Here is a 24,757-nt window from a genome sequence, read left to right as displayed (position 1 = left end):
CCCCAACCCAGCTTGCATCCTTTTCCTATGTCTACTCATGTTTGCATGTGCATAGACAGTATTTAAGCCAACGACATTAGAAGCTGGTCCTTTCCAATGATATCTTGTTGCCCCAGCAAAACCGCAAAAACTCACAAAGTGCAGAGCCTCATAAGACCATAAAAAGTTGCAGCAGAAGTAGGCCATGCAGCTATTGGGTCTGATCTGTCAATTAATCAGACCATGGCTGACCTGATAATCCTCAATTCCCCACAGATGTTGATGATGTTACTGATTGAACATCTACCTCAGCCTTGAATATCTCAACAGCCCTCTACAGGAAAGAATTTCATGGGTTCAATACCATCAGATAAAGACGTCCTCGTCATCGCAGCCTTTAATGGTCAGCCCATTACACTGAGATTATATGTTCTGGTCCTAGATTTTTCCACAAGGGGAAACAAGCTTTTAGTATCTACCCCATCAAGCCCCCTAAAAATCTTGCATGTTATAATAAGTTCTCCAGTTATTCTTGCAACTTCCAAGGAGTACAACTCCAAACAAGCCAACTCTCCTCCAGCCTCAATTCCTCCATACCCAAAATCAACCTAGTGAACCTTCTCTGCCTTGGGCTGTTTCCAGTGCCAGTAAAGCCTCCCTCAAATAAGGGGTCCAGAATTGTTCAATGTTCCTGCCACCTTGTATTGGCTTTAAAAAGAGCTCCATATTTTTACAGCCTGTTTCCTCTGAAATAAAGGTCAACATTCCACTTGACTTCCTCCTGAACCTGGGTGCTAGTTTCTTGTGATTCATTCACAAGGATCCCCAAATCCCTGTGCTGTAGCTTTCTGCAGTGTCTCTCCATTTAAATCCAATTCCTGCAAAGGTGCTGGGCATCACATTTTCCCTCATTTTATTCCATCTGCCATGTTTTTGCACATGCACTTAACTGACTCTTGTGTCATCTGCAAACTTGATGATAGTACCTTCAGTACCATCATACAAAAAATTAAATTATATTGTAAATATTTGTGTTCCTAGCTCAACCCCACATGAACTGACAGTTGTATTTCATCTGGATTTTAGTCTTGTTCGGAAACCATCAAAAAGTTCATCTGATTCCTGCCTCTCAATTTTAAATTTGTTTTGAAAGAGCTGATGATTTCACTTTGGAAAGAGATGGTGGGACAATTTTTTTCAAAAATCATGTCTGACCTGCTCCTGTGGTCTTCACTCAACTCAGGAGATTATATTTAATGCATTCCCTCCTTACCTCAAAATTAACATAACTAACCCTTTTTACTGGTGCCTTTCAGAAAGCTACCACATATCAGCCAGCATTATTATTTAACTTCTCAACTATCTCTACATCATCGGATTTTTAATTCTTTATGAGCTGCAGCTGTTTCTTTATTGCTGCAGTGGCCATTTCATTTCTGTACAATTTACTCCTTTTTTTCTTCTCTTTGTGTCACGAATTCAGTTTGATTTTGCAACTGCTTCAGCATTAAATTTGTTTAAAACTTTTGGGTTTTTACTCATAGAAATGATGTCAATATGATGTCTGGCTCCAATCAGATAAATAATTACAATTTGACTCAAAACACAAACTTCAACTGCATTTCTTGCTAATACATATGTTTGAGTGCATGCATGTGTTTGTATGGCCACTCAGCAGTGTATGTAATTATTTTTAAATTACCTACAACCATTGCCTAATATAGTGCAATAATGGCAGATGGAGAAATTAAAATTACATTTTAATAAATTGAGATATGCATCATTAAGAAAAACTCCATGAATACTCCACAAATAACTTCTAGTGTTACTGCAAAGTTACTTCTGTGGAAAACAATCAGCTGTGTGTGCAGTAACTCAACAATTAATATAAATGATGAGCGCCATTAGAGAAAAGATGGCAGAAAGCAAAAACTAATTTACCACTTCGACTTGCATATCAATATTACAGCAAGTTTATTATGTTTAAATGAAGAGGACACTCTCTAAAAAACTCAACAACCCCAATATAGTTATCACCCCAATGCTGAGATGGAAAAAGGGTCAAAAGGATATCACAGCTAAGAGCACACAACGCGGGGAAGACCAGAAAGGAAGAAAGTTACACTGCAAAAAAAAGAATTACAATGAGACACAGGGGCCTTGGAAAATAAATGTACTGCACCATTAAAATGGCAAATGCTCCTGTATTCCCACACTACTATCTTCCTAAAACTCAGTTGCTTCATTAACGGCATGCACGAAGTGGAAGCAAGAGGCCAAGCTTTCTGATTTCATTCATCACTTCAGAAAATAAAGAATGTAAGCATAAATTGAAAAGGATCTAGTGGAATCAGGAGCCATTAATGGATTATTCATCCTTGTTTAAACATTTCACTCAGACTCTTCCAAAAGCAAAATTAAATATGCACAGGAGTTACCAAAGTGACCCTATAAAAATGATGGCACCAAGTCAGAATCATAGCATCCCTACATGGCTGCGGAAAGAGACGTTTCAGCCCATTGAGTCTGCACCAATCCTTTGAAGGGCATCTAGTCCAGACCCAGACCCAAACCCTATCCCAGCATTTATGATAGCAAATCTAACTAGGCTACACATTCCTGGATACAACAGGGCAATTTAGCACGGCTAATCCAACCTGTGCATTTTTGGCTTGTGGGAGGAACCCAGAGCACTTAGCTGAAACCCACATTGGCAGTCACTCGAGGGTGGAATTGAACCCAGGTCCCTGGCGCTATGAGGCAGCAGTGCTAACCACTGAGCAACTGTGCCCCTTTAAGTTCACTGATGAAGAAATAGTTCAAATTCAGTTGCATATTCTCACTGAAAAGATAGTATTTTACTTGTGTTTAGACTTTCAATGAACAAGATTAACTAAAGGAGAACAAAATGTTAACACAGGCCAAGTTGGAGTCATTGGAACACCTCACTGCGTGAATTTTTTTCTTGTCTGAATGAAAAGGGCAATGATGAGTAAGTTAGGAGAGGATGGCAAAATTAAATAAACAAGATTCTCAACATCAAGAAGAAACAAGTCCAATTTTCCCTTGAGATTTCAATGGCTAATGAGAATCTCATTAGTAAGCAGTGAGGGCCCTGTTTTCATGCATTTACATCTCACTATCTCTAATTTCACCTCATGAACGCCGTTTACAACTTCCCCAAGTACAGGTGAGAAACTACGCAGCACCAGCTCTTGACTTGGAAGTCAGAGTGGCTAACGAGTAACTGTAACTTGCCAGCATCTTCTCCAGGCTGCCATGTTGGTCAACATTCCCTGCCATCTCTGGGTACCGTCCATGGGGCAGCCATCACAGAACTTAGCATCAGCAAAGCAGCAACCTCCCTGTACGTCAAGATAAATCTCAGACTAACTTAGAATATAGTCCAGCACGTCAATACTGCTCTTTGGAACTCACCAACACCTTCCGCCGCAACGCTGCTGCCAGACACCTTTGGCACTCAGACAAGTGCCTGTCTCATGTTTCAGAGCACAGTGTATTTCATAGTTCTTTGCTTGTTTTGTTAGTATTTGCTCACATGCCTTGCCAGGCCCTTCAGTGCGACCAGATAGCCAAGCAGCTTGCCAGCACTGAACAATCATGGGGGTGCACTTGTTGCTACCTCAAGTTAATACCTACATGTACAGCAGTTTACAGAGCAAACACCAAAGGTTTCCCTACCAAAAGGAATTCTGGCATTCTTCGGGAAATGTCTAAAGATAATGATCAGCATACTTCAAGTGCATTGCCCAGCCCAAAATCCAAAGCACAAGTAAGAAAATGTAAACAAAAGCAATTATATATGTATTGCTGGTACGATATTTTATTTCGTGTCACTAATACACTACCTAACAGGAGCAGACTTCAGATACTTTTTAAACATGTAAATCATCATATACCCTCATGTCTAAACATCTTGCTACATTCAGGCCACAAAAGGATTTAAATAGGCACTGAATGTTCAGTGATCAGAATATGCTTCAAAATTGGTCAATTGGAAAAGGGCACGAAGTGAACCATCAACCAACTTTCCACCATGCCCAATCTTCTCTCTTGAAGTTGCAAAACACTAGTTTAAACTCTTGCGCAGACCGTCTTTCCCTTTCTGTCCCTTTAGTTGGCTCAAAATTAAACATCTTAGCCTGTGTAAGTCAATGGAAAATATAAACTGACTGAATCAAAAATAAGCTGCCTATTCATTTGGTCCAGGAACTCCCTACCTACGTCCGTGACACCACACACGCCCTCCACCTCCTCCAGGACTTCTAATTCCCTGGCCCCCAATACTTCATTTTCACCATGGATGTCCAGTCCCTATACACCTGTATTCCGCAATGCAGATGGCCTCAAGGCCCTCCACTTCTTCCTGTCCCGCAGGCCCAACCAGTCCCCCTCCACCGACACCCTCATCCGACTGGCCGAACTCGTCCACACCCTCAACAACTTCTCTTTCGATTCCTCCCACTTCCTACAGACTAAGGGGGTGGCAATGGGCACCCGCATGGGCTCCAGCTATGCCTGCCTCTTTGTAGGTTACGTGGAACAGTCCCTCTTCCGCACCTACACAGGCCCCAAACCCCACCTCTTCCTCTGCTACATTGATGACTGTATCGACGCCGCCTCGTGCTCCCCAGAGGAGCTCGAACAGTTCATCCACTTCACCAACACCTTCCACCCCAACCTTCAGTTCACCTGGGCCATCGCCAGCACATCCCTCACCTTCCTGGACCTCTCGGTCTCCATCTCAGGCAACCAGCTTGGAACTGATGTCCATTTCAAGCCCACCGACTACTACAGCTACCGAGAATACACCTCCTCCCACCCAACCTCCTGCAAAAATTCCATCCCCTATTCCCAATTCCTCCGCCTCCGCCGCATCTGCTCCCACGATGAGGCATTCCACTCCCGCACATCCCAGATGTCCAAGTTCTTCAAGGACCGCAACTTTCCCCCCACAGTGGTTGAGAACGCCCTTGACCGCGTCTCCCACATTTCCTGCAACACATCCCTCACTCCCCGCCCCCGCCACAACCGCCCAAAGAGGATCCCCCTCGTTCTCACACACCACCCCACCAACCTCTGGATACAACGCATCATCCTCCGACACTTCCGCCATCGACAATCCGACCCCACCACCCAAGACATTTTTCCATTCCCACCCTTGTCTGCTTTCCGGAGAGACCACTCTCTCCGTGACTCCCTTGTTCGCTCCACACTGCCCTCCAACCCCACCACACCCAGCACCTTCCCCTGCAACCGCAGGAAATGCTACACTTGCCCCCACACCTCCTCCCTCACCCCTATCCCAGGCCCCAAGATGACTTTCCACATTAAGCAGAGGTTCACCTGCACATCTGCCAATGTGGTGTACTGCATCCACTGTACCCGGTGTGGCTTCCTCTACATTGGGGAAACCAAGCGGAGGCTTGGGGGCCGCTTTGCAGAACACCTCCGCTCGGTTCGCAATAAACAACTGCGCCTCCCAGTCGCAAACCATTTCCACTCCCCCTCCCATTCTTTAGATGACATGTCCATCATGGGCCTCCTGCAGTGCCACAATGATGCCACCCGAAGGTTGCAGGAACAGCAACTCATATTCCGCTTGGGAACCCTGCAGCCCAATGGTATCAATGTGGACTTCACCAGCTTCAAAATCTCCCCTTCCCCAACCGCATCCCAAAACCAGCCCAGTTCGTCCCCTCCCCCCACTGCACCACACTACCAGCCCAGCTCTTCCCCTCTACCCACTGCATCCCAAAACCAGTCCAACCTGTCTCTGCCTCCCTAACCTGTTCTTCCTCTCACCCATCCCTTCCTCCCACCCCAAGCCGCACCTCCATCTCCTACCTACTAACCTCATCCCACCTCCTTGACCTGTCCGTCTTCCCCGGACTGACCTATCCCCTCCCTACCTCCCCACCTATACTCTCCTCTCCACCTATCTTCTTTACTCTCCATCTTCGGTCTGCCTCCCCCTCTCTCCCTATTTATTCCAGAACCCTCACCCCATCCCCCTCTCTGATGAAGGGTCTAGGCCCGAAACATCAGCTTTTGTGCTCCTGAGATGCTGCTGGGCCTGCTGTGTTCATCCAGCCTTACATTTCATTGCCTATTCATGATGATGTGGAGTGCCAGTGTTGGACTGGGGAGCACAAAGTCAGGACTCACACGACACCATGTTATGGCCCAATAGGTTTATTTGGCGTCACAAGCTTTCAGAACATAGCCCCTCAGTCAGGTGAAGTGAGAGCGGGGCACACAGAACAGAGAATGCATGGACAGAGAGATCAAAAGATCATATAACCGGTGACAGTGGAGTGTCAAATAGTAAGAAATGACTGGAATAACATGGCAGGTACATGAGTCGCGTACCAAGGGTGAAACCAAAGTAATTAGTTTGTACTGTTTTGGATTATTCAATAAGGTAGAGAGTTCCCAATAATGTATCCAGGTGATAGTGACAAATCAGGACAGTAAGGAAGATTTTACAGATAGAGAAGTGTGTTGGGGTCTCATGAGGCGCCACATGAACCAAAGATCATGGTTGAGAACGTCGTCACAGGTATGGAAATTGGCTCTCAGTTTCTGCTCGAAGATTCTGCGTTGTTGTGTATCTGAAAGGCCACCTTAGAGGACGTGTACCCAAAGATCAGAAGAATAATTGCCCTTCGACCACTGAAGTGTTCTCTGACTAAGAGGGAACACTCCTACCTGGCAATTGTTGCACAGTGTCCACTCATTCATTGTTGCAGTGTCTGCATGGTCTTGCCAATATACCATGCCTCAGGGCATCCTTGCCCGCAGCATACGGAAGAAACAATATGGCCGAGTCACATGAGTACCTGCCGTGTGCGTGGTGGGTGGTGTTCCCGCATGTGATGGTAGCATCCATGTCAATGATCTGGCATGTTTCACAGAAGCTGCTGTGGCAGGGTTGTGTGGTATTATGATCTATGCTGTCCTAAAAACTGGGTAGTTTGCTGAAAACGATGATTTGTTTAAGGTTTGGCGGTTGTTTGAAGGTGAGAAGTGGAGGTGTAGGGAAGATCTCGGCAAGATGCTTGTCGTCATCGATGACATGTTGATGGCTGCGAAGAACATGGCATAATCTCTCCGTACTGGGAAAGTACTGGATGATGAAGGGTACTCTATTGGTTTTATCCTGTGTCTGTCTTCTGAGGGGGTCATTGTGGTTTCTCGCTGTGGCACGTCAGAACTGGCAATCGATGAGTTGAGCTTTGTATCCTGTTCTTATGAGGGTGTCCTTCAAAATCTTTCGACATCCGTAACATTCCTCCTTATCTGAGAAGATCCTGTGTTTGTACAGGGCTTGTGCACAGGGATGGCTTCTTTAACATGTTTCGGGTGGAAGCTAGAGAAGTGCAGCATCGTGAGGTTAATACCCGTAGGCTTGTAGGAAAGTGAGGTAGTGAGGTGTCTGTCTTCGATGGAAATGTGTGTGTCCAAGAATGAGATTGATTCTGAATGGTGTCTGAAGTCTGATGGTGGAATGAAACTTGTTGATGCCGCTAAATAATCAATTCAGTGATTCCCCACCATGAGTCCTAAGAAAAAAAATGTCATTGATGTATCTGGTGTATAGCATTGCTCGGAGGTCCCGTGCAGCAAAAAAGTTTTGCTCGCACTTGTGCATGAAAATATTGGTATATTGGGGTACAAATTTAGTCCTCATAACTGTTCCGTGCGGTTGGATTAAGATCTCGTTGTCAAAAGGTGAAGATGTTGTGGTCGAGGATGAAGTTGATAAGGTGTGGGATGGCACCTGGAAATCGGCAGTTGTTGACGTTGAACAATGCAGACATCATGGAGGATGCTGATACGTCCATCGTGACAAGGAATGCTCCCGGTTCAACTGGTCCGTGGGTGCTGAGTTCCTGTAAGAGATCTGTAATGTCACAACAGAAGCTCGGGGTTCCTTGTATAATGGGTTTCAAGATGCCCTTGACATAGCCAGAGAGGTTCCCACACAGGGTCCCTTTGTCTGATACAACGGGACGTCCAGGTGTGTTTGCTTTGTGTACCTTTGGAAAGCAGTAGAAATGTCCAGTGCAAGAAGTACGCAGGATGAGGGTGCATAAGGTATTCCGAAGGTCTGGATCAAACATCTTGCATCAGTCTGTTCAGTTGACAGGTGTGTTCTTTGGTAAGATCAGCAGGTAGTTGTCTGTACTGTTCCTGGTTGTTCAGCTGTAGGTACGCTTCTTTGCAGTAGTCCATTCTATTCTGTATGACAATGGCTCCTCCTTTGTCTGCTGGTTTGATGACAATGTTGCGACTGGTCTGGACAGCATGGATGGCATTATGTCGTGCTTGGATGACATTCTGTCCTATCTTGAGAGTGCAGCTGATAAATGTGGCATCTCCTGATGGCTCCAGCATACATGTTGAAACTAGGGCAGAGGCCTTCTGGAGAGGTCCAATTTGACTCCCTCTTCTTTGGTCGGTGCACTGCGGATTTCCCCGTTCCAGTTCATTGGTTGACTGATTGAGCTTGCTGCTGACATCTAGGAGTTTGTGGTAGAATTCCTGGAGTCTCATTTGCTCACACCATTTGTATGGTCTTTTGACCTCTCTGCCCTGGAAACCTCTGCCCATAAATTCCATGTTCTGTGCACTTCTCTCTGACTTCACCTGGCATTTGGGCCTACAGTCCAAAAGCTTGCGACTTCAGATAAACCTCCTGGATTATAACTTGGTGTTGTGTGACTTCTGACTTTATTCACTATGATGCTACTCCATGTACCCCAATTTCAAACACTGTGTACTTTGGGCAGCAAACAATAATTCTTTATAATCTGGTATTCACACAACAGCCAAACAATGCAAACTTCCAGGCACCAAAATACAATAAAAATGTTCAATAACATAAGGTAGCAATTCATTACCTTTCGTCGTTTCATTGTGCTCTGTTTATACATGAGAAACCAAAGATAAAGTAAACCAATTGATCTAACATAGTATGATTTCATTCTTTTGCATTTTTCTAAATATGTTGTATGAGTCACATCTGATTTTCTTAAAACCACAATCAAATAAATTAAACAAAACAGCAAATGATTCCTTGTGTTAACTGTACATTAGCTAGTGGGCATTAATTGGTGACTCACCTTTGCTCATATACAAGTACATTAAAAAAAAATCATATGGCACAGTAATAGTGTCCCTTCCTCAGTTCCAGGAGGTCCAGGTTCAAACCTCACACAACTCAAGAGGTATATCATAACATGTCCAAACAAACAATTAACCTTATTTTTAGAAAGAGTTCTTGAGGTACAGTGGTATTGAGAAATTGAAGACAGTGATTTAGAGTTTTCAGAAAAGAAACAACATACGGTAAAACCTTTTCATACAGTGAAAGATTCTGATCTGGAACGCACCACCGGACAGTCTGTTGGACCCAGATTCAATTGCAGCTTCCAAAAAAGAATTCAGTACTCATCTGAAAATAAAAAGGAACTGCAGGCTAAAGAGGAAAAGCAGCAAAATAAGAAGAGGCACATGCATGTACGCTGTACATCTTTATGACTATCTCTCTTGCAGGATGCCTCTGCAGACACAACGAGCCAAATGGCCTCTTTCTGTGCTGCAAACACTCTATGATTCTACGCACTAGCAAAAAGACGTTTGGGAGGGGACCCGAACAGGGCTGGAACAAAAAATGTTCCATTCTTGCTGGGGACTTGCCTTACAAACTGGGAGGGAAGGTTGTGACCCATGCAGGCATCCATTGCAATACCTTTAATTTGATGGAATTAAGTGGAATTAGAAGAGAACTTGTTCAATAAGAGAACAAGTTCAGCCAGGTCAAGGGAGGTGATGGTGGTTAGCGGTCTAGTTCTGGAAATTATTTATATTTCAGGTCAATTATTTCCAGCTTAGAAATCTCTTTCCAAAGACAAACTGAAGGGCCCTCATTCCCATTCTGTGAAGGGATTGGACACCCATGAAGAAAAGATGGTTCAGGTCATGGAACTGAGAACTGCGGAAGTGACAGAGAACAACAGAAGAGTAATGGATTTAGGAGAAAAGAGATGAGGAGAGAAACAAATATTGTTGATAAAGGATGATATAAGCTCTTTGTAGCAGGAACAGGCCAAAACAACCAGAGTCAGCCAGTTTGTGGGTTTTGAGAAGGAGATAGCAATGAGCTGCTCAGATCTGAGGACTATGAGGTTGAAAGACATGGAGGAAAATCTTCACAGCAGGTGAGGTTAGTGACTGCTGGAAATCATGATTTGTTATGCAAGTATTAATGGTTTCTGCTCATGAGAATACTTATCATAATTCTAAAGTTATGGCATGCTTTGTCAATGGCAAAATTGCGAAGGATACCAGAAAAATGCAACTGTTTATTATTTCCAATTGTCTGCCATCTCTCTTTATATCAATTATTTATATTGCAATGATTATTTTCCTTTAATTATTCACTCTTCTGTTGGCATATGTGACTGTGAAGGTATTTTTACAGCTCTCCCTTAATTAACTCACATGTTAGAATTACATCTGAGGCTGCAAGTATATTTTGTCATAACAAGCTCCGACCTTCCAGCTTGACATGAGTCAAGCTGTGACCTGCAGTAAAGTATCAAGAATAACATTTGGGACCCAGTATGTTCAATCTTTTCCTCTTATTCCTATTTAAATTAGATTTTAAATAATTACCTCGTGACAACAGATAAATTATTGTCAGGGAGAATTTGCAAAATTTGTACTTGTAAAAGTGTTAGAATCATAGAATTCCTGCAGTGCACACAGAGGCTGTTTAGTCCAGCAAGTCTGCATGTACCGTCCAAAGAGCATCCTACTCAGATCTATACCCTCACACCACCACCACCACCCCCACAATCCCCTAACCTGCACACCTCTGGACACTATGAGCAATTTACCATGGTTGATCCACCTAACCTGCATATGTCCGGACTGTGGAGGAAACTGCAGAACTCGGAGGAAACCCATGCAGAACACAGGCAGAATGTGCAAACTCCACGCAACAAGGTCCAAGTCAATCCATCTCAACCGAACAGCTCTCTTTTTCCCCAGTGATGGTGCCAGTACCCTAGGAATTGAAATCCATTTCTCCCGCAGGAAGACAAAAGCTGAATGCTATGGATGCTGGAAATCTTTTCGAAAAAAACCAAAATGCTGGAAATATGCAGCTGCTCAGGTAACATCGGAGGAGGGAAACAAGGTTAACTTGCCACCAAGTTAATTCTTCATTAAGGACAATCATCTACCCAGGCCGAAACTCCACAAACTTCAGACATCTACTGTATAATATGGTTGCTGTGGATCACACTGGTGTCCGCTGGCTTCCAAATACTACTGCTACAATACAGCAACTGTCCTGTCAGTTCTTATAGTATTTTACTGAACTAGTTAGGATTAAGTTTAGAAATGTGAAACGAAGTTGTCTAATTGTAGCTTTTATTCATAGTAATTACTTAAATTTAGTTTAATCTTCAGACATTTGCTGTAACTCAATTCACAGTTGTGCAATAATACAACAGTGACAGGACTTCATTGCCTATAAAGCATTTTCGGATATCATCAGTTTGTGAATGGAGTTATATAAATGCAAGATCATTCTTTTCTCTGGTATGTCAATCTTCAGTGTTTCTTTCTGTTTTAATTCCATAATGTTATTACCTATGAAAGGACAAACAGGCTAAGAAAGGGCACCACGGTTCTCAATCTCTGCTGCTCAACCACAACTACTCCAAGTTACTGCTTCGTTCTTCAGAAACAGATGAGATTTCAAACACTTGGCCCTCTGAAATCTCAATTCGATTTATCTATTGTCACGCGTATGTTGTTACAAAACACAGTGAAAATTTTCGTGTTATGCAGTGTCACCGATCTATGGTGCCATGTCAAAACACAGAAATGTAAACCAAAAACATGAAATACAGAGGCAGAAAAATGAAGAAAACTTTACAGTCCTTCTTGTTAAGTGCTCTGTCACGGGCCAGAGGCCAGGCAACAAGTCCACTTCTCCGCACCACCACTGGAATGAAAGACATCACTCCTCAGTGCCATCTCACCCTCACCTCCATGAGTCCTCGCTGGACCTCACCAATGCCACTGATTCTGCCAGCTACCACACCGGCCCAAATACAACTCCACTGCCGCCACGAGTCTGCTTGGGGACCACCCTCACCGAAGCAGCCGCAGCTGATGCCGCAGTCACGTGCTGGGCCCGAACTCGCATCCGCCTGCACCTGCATGAATCTGCGCTGGACACAGATACCAACAGGAGCCCATAATCGCCAAAATCTAACAGGAGAATGACATGTCTGGCCCCTAACTTTTGGAAATACTATCTTTGCTTATGGTTATTGCTCCCACGTTACGCCAGCCTTGTCTGTATTGCACCATGCTCACAAATCAGCTGTAACTTGTCTGCACTGACATACACCTAAGTTGACCGCTCTGTCTGCACTTTGCTTCCTGGATGGAAGGCAGCTGATCTCTGCAGTTTTTCCCCGGCTGATCAAATGGCAAAATATTGAAATTTTATTTTCTGATCATCACTTCTTAATGTTATTTTTGCTCTTATAATTTCTAGTACCCCTGTCTTACAGTCTATATATGGACTTTTTAGCATGTATATTAGCACTCACATTTCAAAGGCCTTTATTTTCTTCTCCAGTTTTATTTATTCTCCAGGGTTTCCAAAGCATACAGGAAAGTGGACAGAATGTAGCATCTTCAGTTCTTTTGTTGTTACACGCCTGTTTTAGCTAGTTGTCCACACGTTTCACCTTCCCAAAATTACGTCTGATCATCTTTATCCTAATCCAAACTTCTACACAAGATCTGACAACTTCTGCTATCACTTGCCCTTAATACAAAAACATCAATTTGTTCCAATGTGACACCATTCACTTCATGCTTCACTCTGGTTTCTTTCAATGTGTTCCTTATAAACATAATAGGTTTTTTCTGTTCATACTTAATTCATGTTTTAAAATAGGGGATCTGGTGGTGTAGTGGTGGCCTCTAGGCTCGGAATCAAGAATTCCCAAGTTAAAATTCCGCAGACATAAGACCATAAGACATAGAAACAGGATTGGGCCATTAGGCCATCTCTGCCATTTGGTCACGGTTGATATATTTCTCAATCCCATTCTCCTGCCTTCATGGGGCGGCACGGTGGCTCAGTGGTTAGCACTGTAGCCTCACAGCACCAGGGACCTGGGTTCAATTCCAGCCTCGGGCGACTATCTGCGTGAAGTTTGCATATTCTCCCTGTGTCTGCGTGGGTTTCCTACCACAGTCCAAAGATGTGCAGGCTCGGTGGATTGGCCATGCTAAAATTGCCCGTAGTGTTCAGGGGTGTGTGGGTTACAGGGGCTTGGGTCTGGGTGGGATGCTTCAAGGGGCAGTGTGGACTTGTTGGGCCAAAGGGCCTGTTTCCACACTGTAGGGAATCTAATCTAATCCAATCCATGATCTCCTAATCAATTAAGAACTTACATGATTCTGTCTTTAACACACTCAATGGCTTGGCCTCCAATGCCCTCTGTGGCAATGAGCTTCACAGATTACCCACCCTCTGAAGAAATTCCCCCTCATCTCACTTCCAAAGGATCATCTCTTCACTCTGAGCTTAGGTTCTAGTCTCCATGTCCACTCTATCCAGACCTCTCGGTTATTCTGTGAGTTTCGATCAGATCCCCCCTCATCCTTCTAAACTCCATCAAGTACAGATACAGAGGCCTCAACTACTTCTCATATGCCAGGCCCTTCAACCCCAGGATCATTCTTGCGAACCTCCTCCAGACAGTTTCCAACACAAGCGCATCCTTCCTTAGATAAGGAAACCAAAATTGCCCACAATATTCAAAATGCACTCTGACCAGAGCCAAATACAGTCTCAGGGCTCAGATTTGCTTCAGATTTCCGCCATTTAGAAAATAATCTATACCTCTATTCATCGTACCAAAGTGCATAACGTCACATTTTCTCATATCATATTCTATCTGCCACTTCTTTGCCCACTTTCCTAGTCTGTCCAAGACCTATTGCTTCCTCAACACTATCACTCCCTCTCCATCTATTTCTGTGTCATCTGTAAATTAGCAACAATGCCCTCAGTTCTTTCATCCAGATCATTAATGCATAACATGAATATCTGTGGTCTTTGTAGAGATGGTAACAAGGTCAGCCAGATGGACCCATAGAATAAGAGTTCCCTGATTGGACCAGATTAGCAGCCACAGTCAGGGAGCCCTGGCTGACAGATGAAAACATGGAGTGTCAGACAACCTGTTCATTTTGACAGCTGACTCTGAGGGAGCTGGATCAATGTCAAGGATTTTCTATGTGTAAATAAATGCTGACTAGGTGACGGGACAATGGCCTCTGTGGAGTTACTTCAGTCCCAACACAGACCCCTGCGGAACTCTATGCTTCACTGGCTATCATCCTGAAAAGGACCCCTTTATCGCCAGTCAACCAATCCTTGAGAAAAAAATGCCAGTACTTTGCCCCAACAGCATAGACTCTCACCACATTTAGCAGTCTCCTACATCACAACTTGTCCAAGATCTTCTAGATATCCAAATAGATTACATCTACTGGCTCTCCTTTGTCTAACTTGCTCATTGCCTCCTCAAATAATTCTAACATATTTAGGCATGGCCAACCTGTTTCAAAGCCAAAGATAGCAAGCACTGCAGATGCTGGAGTCAGAGTCAATATAGTGTGGAGCTGGAGGAACACAGTAAGCCAGGCAACACCAGAGGAGCAGAAGAGTCAATGTTTTGGGCCTAGACCCTTCATCAGGACTTGGGAAGAAGAAGGGAGCTAGGAAACATATACAGGGAAGAGGGGTGAGGTTGGAGGAAGGTAGGTGGGAATGGCAACTGGTAATGCAGGTAGGGGTGGTGGAGATTGGTCAGTGGGAACGGTGGGGCAAATCAATAGGTGGGGAAGGAGATGGACAAGTAGTCTCAAGTCAAGGAGTTCATCTCCTTTCCCACCTATCCGCTCTACCCTTCTCACTGACTAATCTCCACTACCCCTACCTGCATCCACCAATCACCATCCCACTTACCTTCCCCCAGCCCCACCACTCTTCCCTTGACTTATTTCAGAGCTGCCTTCACTGTCCCAAGTCCTGATGAAGGGTCTAAGCCCAAAACATCCACTCTCCTAATATTCTGCTGCTCCCTGGCCTGCTGTGTTCCTCCAGCACCACATTATATCAACCCTTTCCAAAGCTGAGTTGACTCAGCCCTATTTTACCGTGCACTTCTGAGTACTCCACATTCTCATTCTTAATAATGGGCTCTAAAATGTCACAAATGACTCGGGCCAGGGTAACCTGCCTATTGGATCCTACCTTCCTGCCACCATCCCTTCTTAAACAGGACGTTACTTTAGTCATTTTTGAGTCCTCTGGGATCCACCCTGACACCAATGATTCCTGAAAATATCACCACCTATGCCTCCAAAATCTCTTCAGCTTCCTCCTTCAGAACTCTGGAGTGTAGTCCATCTGGTCCAGGTAATTTATCTACCTTCAAACCTCTCAGCTTTCTCAGCACGTTCTCCTTAGTGATGACCACTACATTCACCTCTGCCTCCTGACTCTGAAAATTCTGGTATGCTGTTGGTGTCTTTCACTGTATAAACTGATGTAAAGTATCCATTCGGTTCCTCTGCCATTTCTTTGTTCTCCATGACTATTTCTCCAGCCTCATTTTCCAGTGGTCCAACATCCACCCTCACCTACATCCTGACTACTGCTCGGAGGCTTATACATAACTCTCATCAGGATCTTTAGTTCCTTTGCTGTTCCTCAACTCTATCCACACAGATTCTACATCCTCCAAATCTATATTACTTCTTTTTGGCAGTTTCATTTCATTTTTCAATAACAAGGTAACACCCCAGCCCCTCATCTGTCCTTTAGATAGTGTATCCTGGATATTTAGCACCTGGCTTGATCCCCTTGCAGCCACGTCTCAGATACCCACAACATCATAATCACCAATTTCGCTCTGCGCTACCAGCTTATTTACCTTGTTTTGTATACAGCAGGTATTTAAGTACAACACCCTCAAGTCCTGTGTTGACTGCTCCTCTACTCAGTTGACCCCTTATCTGCTGTGCCTGAAGTTGGATTTCTGACCCCTTTCCACATTCTCTGTCCCATTATTTATTCTGGAAAATTTAACAATCTCAGCTAAGCTCCCCTCCCTTTTAAATTTTTACATAATTTTCTATACAATCCCTTCTCCAGTACTGCTGCGGATGTCCCATGAATTTGAACCCGTTTCTCCCACACCAATCTTTCAGCCATGCATTTACCACTTTAATCTTATCGACCCAGTGCTCACTTTCTCATGGTTCAAGTACTGATCCATACATTTACCTTTTTTGGTTCTGCTTTCTAATTTAGCTCCTATCTGCTCACATTCTATCAGCAGAACCTCTTTCCTCATTCTACCTATAGCATTGGTAAGTACATAGACCACAACAACTGGATTTTCCCCTCCCACACCAAGTTCCTCTGCAGCCCAGTTGAGACATCCTGAGTCCGGGCAGGCAACACAGCCTTCAGGATTCTCAATCCTGGCCACAGAGAACGATGTATTCCTCCTGACTATGTTATCTCCAACTACAATTATATTTCTCTTTTCTCTCCTCCACATGAATGGTTCCCTCTACCACAGTGCGACAGTCTGTTTGCTCATTCTCCCCACTCACATTGACATATCCACATGGGTTTGCATGCCACAACAACAAATGGTAAAATTTGAAATTAATTTAAAAATCTGGAACGAAAAGCTAGCCTAAGGCAGTGGCCATGCAACCACTGTCAAATGTAAAAATCCATCTGGTTTACTAAGGTCTTTTGGGGGGAGAAGAGGTGACAAGAGAACTTACCCTACTCAAGAATCCAATGCTCAATATAGCTCCCACACGGTGTTCCCCTAATTATAACTTTCACCATCCTCATTGGGCTAGACAGACTGGCTCCATAGAAACCTCCACGTACAACCTTGATATCCAGCTCCACTGATACCATCCACTGGAAACTGGCTCCAGTCCTAACAGTGGCCTTCACTCCGAGGCACTGTTAGGACCAGACAGCAGCTGACAGAGGCAAGATTCCCTCCCAGACAGCAGCGAAAGTCTCAACCTCAGCTCATTAATGGCTTGATTAGGAGCCTCCACATCACACTATGGTGGACCCACTCCCCACTCCTCCCCACTTCCAACCTTTGTCACCAGAACAGCATCAACACCTTAGTGTAAAATTCCTTGTCTGAATGCTTACCCAGTATGTTGGATACAAAGAAAGTGTAAATATATTATATACTATTTTTCCCAAAATGTCTTCTTTGTAAACTTATTGTTGTTTTCCAATTATTTTTGGCACTGTCAATACTATTTATGTAAATTGTATTCAGGAATTGTTCAAAACAAAATAATAGACAAAATTATAATTTTTCTTTGCATGTATTTATTCTGCAAAATGGCTATAAAGGAGACTAATGCACACATTTTGCTGTTTATGACTGGCTGAAATGCTGGCATAGCACAATATTAAAAAGGAAAACGTGTAAGTTTAATTAAAGCATAATCAGTAACAATTCATAGAACACTGTAACAATGCAGCAGTCTGTGTTAAAACTGCATAAAGTGATACTGTGCCATGGTCTATGGTCAGCTGGAAGCTTAGGACACCAAATCAATACATGAAAATTGCCCTTTGTGATAGCATAACATATCACTCAATGCGAAGGAAGAAAGAGCAAGAGGGAAGACCAAAGCAGAAGAAAAAGTCCAAACACAGAACAGCATTTAAGAGAACTGATCAAAGCAACAGACAGAGAACTCCTGGAAGCGACAGAGAGAGAATTCATGGCAGCAACTGAAAGAGAACTGATGAATGTAATAATATGATCGCAAGAGCAAATGCAAAACAGTATATAAAGGGAAAGAATACATTGTTTAAAAAAAAGAGAAAAATATAATCTGCACTGGCTTAATAGTGTGAAGCATGCAAAAGATCTGCATGCAGCTCCAGCTGACCTTAATCACCATAATCATCTAGATCTGGCATACTAACAGCATTGCATTGCTTCAAATATCAGTGTCTATTTATTTGAAAGCCTTGAGACTCTTGAAGATGTGTCATTAACAGATTGCAAGAATAAGGGCTGTCAGCTGTAGTGGTGCTCCTATGCTAGATTCAGAAGGTTGTGGGTTCAAGCCTCGCTCTAATAAGCAATGCAGCCAGAGTGACATATTAATGCAGTACTGAGCAACTATCTCCACAACCTGGAAAACTGAAAAACAATCAAGGAGACTGGACTCCTGCTCTCCTGTATTTCTTCCTAGCCAGTCTCCTAACAAAACAAAATCCTGCAGTGAGAGGGAGTGGTTTGATGTCACGGAGATCCTTCACTAGTCCACAGAAAAAAAATCATTCCCTCTGAACAGAGGTTGTCATTGTGTATCGCTGTACAGTTATGCATCTCCTACCCTACATTCAACTCTGACTGGAAACAACTTAAATGACTTCACAATTAAGCTCCAAACATAAATGCTGTGTGTAATCTTCTTAATTTTCGAATTAAATTATTTCAATCTTTAAAGATTATTTTCCAATTTCCTTCTTTTACTTGTAATTTGTCTGAAGCTTTTAGTTTCTTGAAATTAGCAAAAGATATAGGAATAGATCAGAAGGAGGGCGCAGATTTATAAAATTAGCAAGTGCTAATTTAACACATTGCACTCAATTTTAAATTCATTGTTTCTAAGACCATGGGCTTGTTTTACATTTTAACAATTGAAGACAAGCTGTCAAAATGTGTCCCAAATCTGGATGCTATCCACACTCTTAGAAGGTGTATCAGATTATTCACCATAATCAACTAGCTCTGGCATACCAACAGCATTGTGTCTTTTTATTTGAAAGCCTTGAGACTCTTGAATATGTGTCATTAACAGATTGCAAAAATAAGGGCTGTCAGCTGTAGTGGTGCTCCTGTGCTAGAGTCAGAAGGTTGTGGGTTCAAGCCTCGCTCTAATAAGCAATGCAGCCAGGGTGATGTCTTCTGAATCAAAAACAGAAGATGCTGGAAAAATTCAGCATGTCTGGTAGCATCTGTGGATAGAAAGCACAGTTAATAAGAAAGGTCCAGTGACCTTCCTTCAGAACTGATTCTAGCTAGGAAAATATTGGTATACATGCTGAAGATGGAGTGGGGAGAGGCAGTAAGGCATAAAGGACTTGGTGGAGATGGAACCTGGAGAGAAAGAAAGAAAAAAAAACAGACAGTTTAGCAGACAAAGATAAAGGTCTGCCTCGGGTCCTCAAGTGGTGGACATGGTAGCAAACCATGTGATGACAAGGTCTGGTGTATGCGGTTGGGTTAAGGACACAGGAGAAGGTGCTCCAAGCCCTAAGATTACTGAATTCAATACTGGATCCCGAAGGCCACAAGGTTCCCAAGGATTCTTGAACAGAATTTCTTTTTTCACTCATGCTCTTACCCCAATCCTAACACACTAGACCATGGGCCTCCTGCAGTGCCACAATGATGCCACCCGAAGGTTGCAGGAACAGCAACTCATATTCCGCTTGGGAACCCTGCAGCCCAATGGTATCAATGTGGACTTCACCAGCTTCAAAATCTCCCCTTCCCCCACCACATCCCAAAACCAGCCCAGTTCGTCCCCTCCCCCCACTGCACCACACTACCAGCCCAGCTCTTCCCCTCCACCCACTGCATCCCAAAACCAGTCCAACCTGTCTCTGCCTCCCTAACCTGTTCTTCCTCTCACCCATCCCTTCCTCCCACCCCAAGCCGCACCTCCATCTCCTACCTACTAACCTCATCCCACCTCCTTGACCGGTCCGTCTTCCCTGGACTGACCTATCCCCTCCCTACCTCCCCACCTATACTCTCCTCTCCACCTATCTTCTTTTCTCTCCATCTTCGGTCCGCCTCCCCCTCTCTCCCTATTTATTCCAGAACCCTCACCCCATCCCCATCTCTGATGAAGGGTCTAGGCCCGAAATGTCAGCTTTTGTGCTCCTGATATGTTGCTGGGCCTGCTGTGTTCATCCAGCCTCACATTTTATTATCTTGGATCCTCCAGCATCTGCAGTTCCCATTATCACAGACCTTGTCATCACATGGCCTGCATTTTTCCAGCAATTTCTGTTTTTGTTTCTGATTTCCAGCATACATGCTCCTTTTTTCATTTAATGTCTTCTGATTCACAGTCATAGCTTGTGAAACAAATTCTAACATTCTTCTGAAAAACAATCTGGCCATTGACTGTATTGAGAAATATATTATGTCAGATTATACAGAAAATTGAACTCTTTACAAATATCAGGGCTAGAAAATTTTCCACAATGAAGCCTGGATAGTTGTATCACAAAGTACAGTTTTAGCTTTTGCATGTATGACTTGGTCACAAGACCATCTCAACGTCATATAGCACAGAAACTGACCCTTCGGTCCAACTCGTCCATGCCAACCAAGCTTTCTGAACCAAACTAGTCCCATTTCCCTCATTTGGCCCATATCCTTCCAAATCTTTCCTATTCATGTGCCTATCCAAATGTCTTTTAAATGTTCTAACTACAAGCATCTACCACTTCCTCTGGCAGTTCATTCCATGTACGAACCACCCTTTGTGCAAAAAAGTTGCCCCTCAGGTCCTTTTTAAATCCTTCTCCTCTCATCTTAAAAATATGCCCCCTACTTTGGAACTCGCCCACCTGAGGGAAAAGATCTGTGCTATTCATCTTAATCAGACTTCTAATGATTTTGTAAACATCTACAAAGTCAGCCCTCAACTTCCTAAGCTGCAGTGAAATAAGCCCCAGGCTACCAAGCCTTTCCTTATAACTCAAACCTTCTAGTCCCAGCAACATGCTGGTAAATCTTTTCTGAACGCTCTTCAATTTAATAATATCCTTCCTATAGCAAAGCGACCAGAGCTGTACACAGTGCTCCAAAAGTGGCCTCACCTATGTCCTGTACAACCTCATCACAATATCCCAACTCCTACACTCAATGGTCTGAACAAGGAAGGCCAGTGTGCTAAATGCCTTCACAACCATTCTGTCCACCTGTGACACAACTCTCAAAGAGCTACGTACCTGAACCCTTCAGCTTCTCTGTTCAATAACACTACCCAAGGCCTTACCATAAACAGTATAAGTCCTGCTCTTGTTCGTTTTACCAAAATACATTAGCTCGCAATATCCAAATTAAATTCCATTTGCCACTCCTCAGTCCACTGGCTCAATTGATCAAGATCCCTTTCTAATCTTAGATTGCCTTCTTCACTGTTGACTATACCACTAATTTTGGTGTAATCCGCAAATTTACTAACCTCAGATCAATTTGATTTAGAACCATTAAACTCTATATGACAATATTCATTGTCAATCAATGCTGGCAGGAGAGAATAAATGGACAGTTCTCTTTCAGTTTATGGTGTAGGGACACCTGTGTGTGTATACACATTTTATCCATGTGTTTAAGAAATCATTGATAAATATAGAACAAGCCACCTGAGATAACTCCTCTGCTCTTCTTTGATATTGTGCCACAGGATATTTTAGATTGTCAAGACCTCATGTTGGACATAAACCTAATTTTTTTAAAAATTCATTCACGGGATGAGGGTGTCACTGGGCACGCAGCATTTTTTGCCCATCCCTAAATGCCCAAAGGTCAGTTGACAGTTAACTACATTGCTGTGGGTCTGAAATCACATGTAGGCCTGACCAGGTAAGGATGGCAGTTTCCTTCCCTAAAGAACATTAGTGAACCAGATGGGTTTTTTCAACAATTGACATCAAGGTTATCATTAGATTCTTAAGTCCATATATTTTTATTGAATTTAAATTCCACCATCTGCCTGTGGTGGGATTTGAACCCAGCTCCCCAGAACATTACCTGGGTCTCTGGATTAATAGTCCAGCAATAACACCACTAGGCCATCGCTCGCCCAATCCTTGTGATTCGGAGGCAAAATACTTCACAATGGAATTACAGTTTACATACTCTTTAAGTCTACTAATGAAAAATATACTGCTAAATGTGATGGAGAATATGTATTTTTCATCCCACTCCTTCTGTAGAAAAGAAATCACAATATTAAAACCCAAAGAATGAACAGTTAAGGCTAGTAGTTAAAAAATATAGTCATCCCTTTGAGAAGAACACAGCATTAAAAAGATGAGAATACTGCTTTGCAATGTTCAGTTTTGACCATCAATGTGAAGAACATACTGCACTCACTGAGTTATGTCAAGCATATCTCTGTGCTTTAAATCAATAACAAAAGGAATGCCAGCCAATTTCTAGATCTGAACAGAACTGGCAATTGCCAAGCAAGTTGACGGTCAACTAATGCATCATGTAAGGTCAGTGATATTAAAACAGAATGTCGATGTCAAGTCTATTATTGTCAGCCAAAACAATTAATTTGAATTGTACCAATGAATAATATTGCCACCAGGTAACTAACTTTTCGAGCAATGGCAGTTTGCAAATGCCAGAAGAATGTAAATTAATTTTCTAGGGATTTGAAATATTTTGTTTTGTAGATTTCAACATTATGAGCTTTTAACAAATGTTTAAATCAGAGCATTTCTTATCCAGAGTATTGCCTTTACTGAAGGCTTTGTTTAACCATTTTCATGTTTTATGTTGTGCAGTATTCTCACTCCACTGCATACATAATTTTCTTGTTCAGACCTGTCATGCAGAAACTTACTTTTGCTGTCTTATGATGATTAAGTAAAATTGATGACAACAAGAGACAGGATCAACTGTACATTACATCACAGCTAAGCACAACCCTGTCCTTAAGGAGGAGGAGAGGTTTTGGACAGAAGAACAGTTGTGCAGGCTACTTGTCGAATGGTAAGAGAGTTGGAGGTATAGATGTGTGAAGGGTGTCTTTCTAACTAAATCACTGAAGGCTAAGATGCAGGTGCAGCAAGCTGTTAAGAAGCCAAATGGAAGATGAGCCTTCATCTCAAGAGGATTTCAGTCCAGGAATAGTAAAGTCTTGCTTCAATTATATAGGAGCTTGGTTAGATCACACCTGGAGCACTGCGTCCAACTTCGGTCTCCTTTATCTATGCCATAGATGGAGTGCCACAAAGATTCATCAGACCTGCTTCCAGGATGGCAGGTTTGTCCTGTGACAAGAGATTGGGCAAACTGGACTGGTCTTCTCTAGAGTTTCAAAGAGTAACAGATCTTACTGAAATCCTACAAAATACTCAAAGGAATTGACAGGGTAGATGCAAGTAAGAGGGAGTCTTGAACCAGGGAGCACAAAATAATAATAAGTGATGCCATTTAGGGCCAAGGTAAGGACAATATTCCATTAATGAGGGTGATTAATCCGCCCCAGAGGGCTGTGGAAGCTGAGACTTTGAGTATCATTAAAGTAGAAGTTGGTCATTTTTTTGATTCTGAATGGCACAGATGGTTTGGGGATAACATGGGTAAAAGACACTGATGTTCGATCAGTCATTTTAAAAGGCAGCACAGACTCAGCGGCTGAATGACCTACACCTATTCTTACATTTCCTGTACAAAAGAATTAAGATTCTATGGAGAGGATGCTGCAAGTATAACTCTGGCAAGGAATTTTTCAGTATATTAAAATGGACATAAAGGGTGGTTTGTCTGCAGTTCAGAGTATTGGTTGCCTAAATAATATTTGATCAATGTTGATTTTAGTTTGTTTGTTCCAGTAAGAGTTTTGAAATATTATATTTTGTGCAATTCCTTTCAGACCATCACTGGGAATCTAAATCTTTTAAACTTAACAGGGTCACATCACTGTCCACAAAAGCTGCTTGACCAGTTAAGTAGTTGCAGCACATTCTGTTTTTCTTTCACTTTACAGCACCACAAGAGCCCACTTAAGTGCACTGCTAACATAACAAACTAATGGTCCAATCAAACTAAACTTGCATTTACGTAGTACCTTTAATATAGTAAAATGTCCTAAAATTCTTCACTAAAGCAAAAATTTCATAGAATCCCTACTGCGCAGACAGAGGCTATTTGCCCATCGAGTCTGAGCCGACTGTCTGAACAGCATCCCAACCAGATACAGCATCCCCCATTGTTAATCCATCTCGCCAGCCCATCCCTTGTCACAATCGGGGATTTTAGTATAGCCAGGCCACCTAACTTGCACATCTGTTGACTATGGGAGGAAACCAGAGCATCCAGCAGAAACTCACGCAGACATAGGGATAACATGCAACCTCCACACAGTTGCCCGCGGCTGGAATCAAACCTAAGTCACCGGTATTGTGAGGCAGCAGTGCTAACCACTGGCTCAAATTTGACACTGAGTCATGGGGTGACTGAGTCATTAGTGATTGAGACATTAGGAGTGATTATCAAAGAGGTAAGTTCTAAGGTGTGTCGCAGGGTTTTAGATCGGGAATTCCAGATGTTATGTTTGAAGCATGGTATGTTCCCCAACTTTGAAACAATTAAAATTGGGGATGCTCAACAGGCCATGAGTTCAGCTATCCCAGAGTGAGAAGAAATTAGACAGTGAAAGTCGAAGTCATGGAGAGATTTGAAAACAAGGCTAAGAAGAATTCTAAAATATGAGGTGCTGCTTAAGCAGAAACAGCAATCAAAGGAATGATCAGTGAAAGAAATTTGATAGGAAACAGACAGCATAGATTTGAATGACTTTGAGTTTA

The 24,757-nt window shown here is 43.0% G+C and overlaps 1 protein-coding gene across 5 annotated transcripts in view; it reads right to left on the bottom strand.

Moving 5' to 3' along the window:
* Positions 1-24,757, bottom strand: part of hecw2b (HECT, C2 and WW domain containing E3 ubiquitin protein ligase 2b) — a 297,098-nt gene that overhangs the window by 270,247 nt on the left and 2,094 nt on the right. The window contains exon 1 of one of the 5 annotated variants that reach the window (XM_048533663.2): positions 3,418-3,438. The exons of the other annotated variants lie outside the window; for them this stretch is intronic. The gene's annotated coding sequence lies outside the window, so the exon portion shown is untranslated. Of the gene's footprint in view, positions 1-3,417; positions 3,439-24,757 lie in introns of those variants that run through there. 5 annotated transcript variants of the gene reach the window in all.

This window comes from Stegostoma tigrinum, chromosome 7, assembly GCF_030684315.1.
Source record: "Stegostoma tigrinum isolate sSteTig4 chromosome 7, sSteTig4.hap1, whole genome shotgun sequence".
Classification (NCBI taxonomy): Eukaryota; Metazoa; Chordata; class Chondrichthyes; order Orectolobiformes; family Stegostomatidae; genus Stegostoma; species Stegostoma tigrinum.
This window is presented reverse-complemented; position numbering and strand designations above follow the sequence as displayed.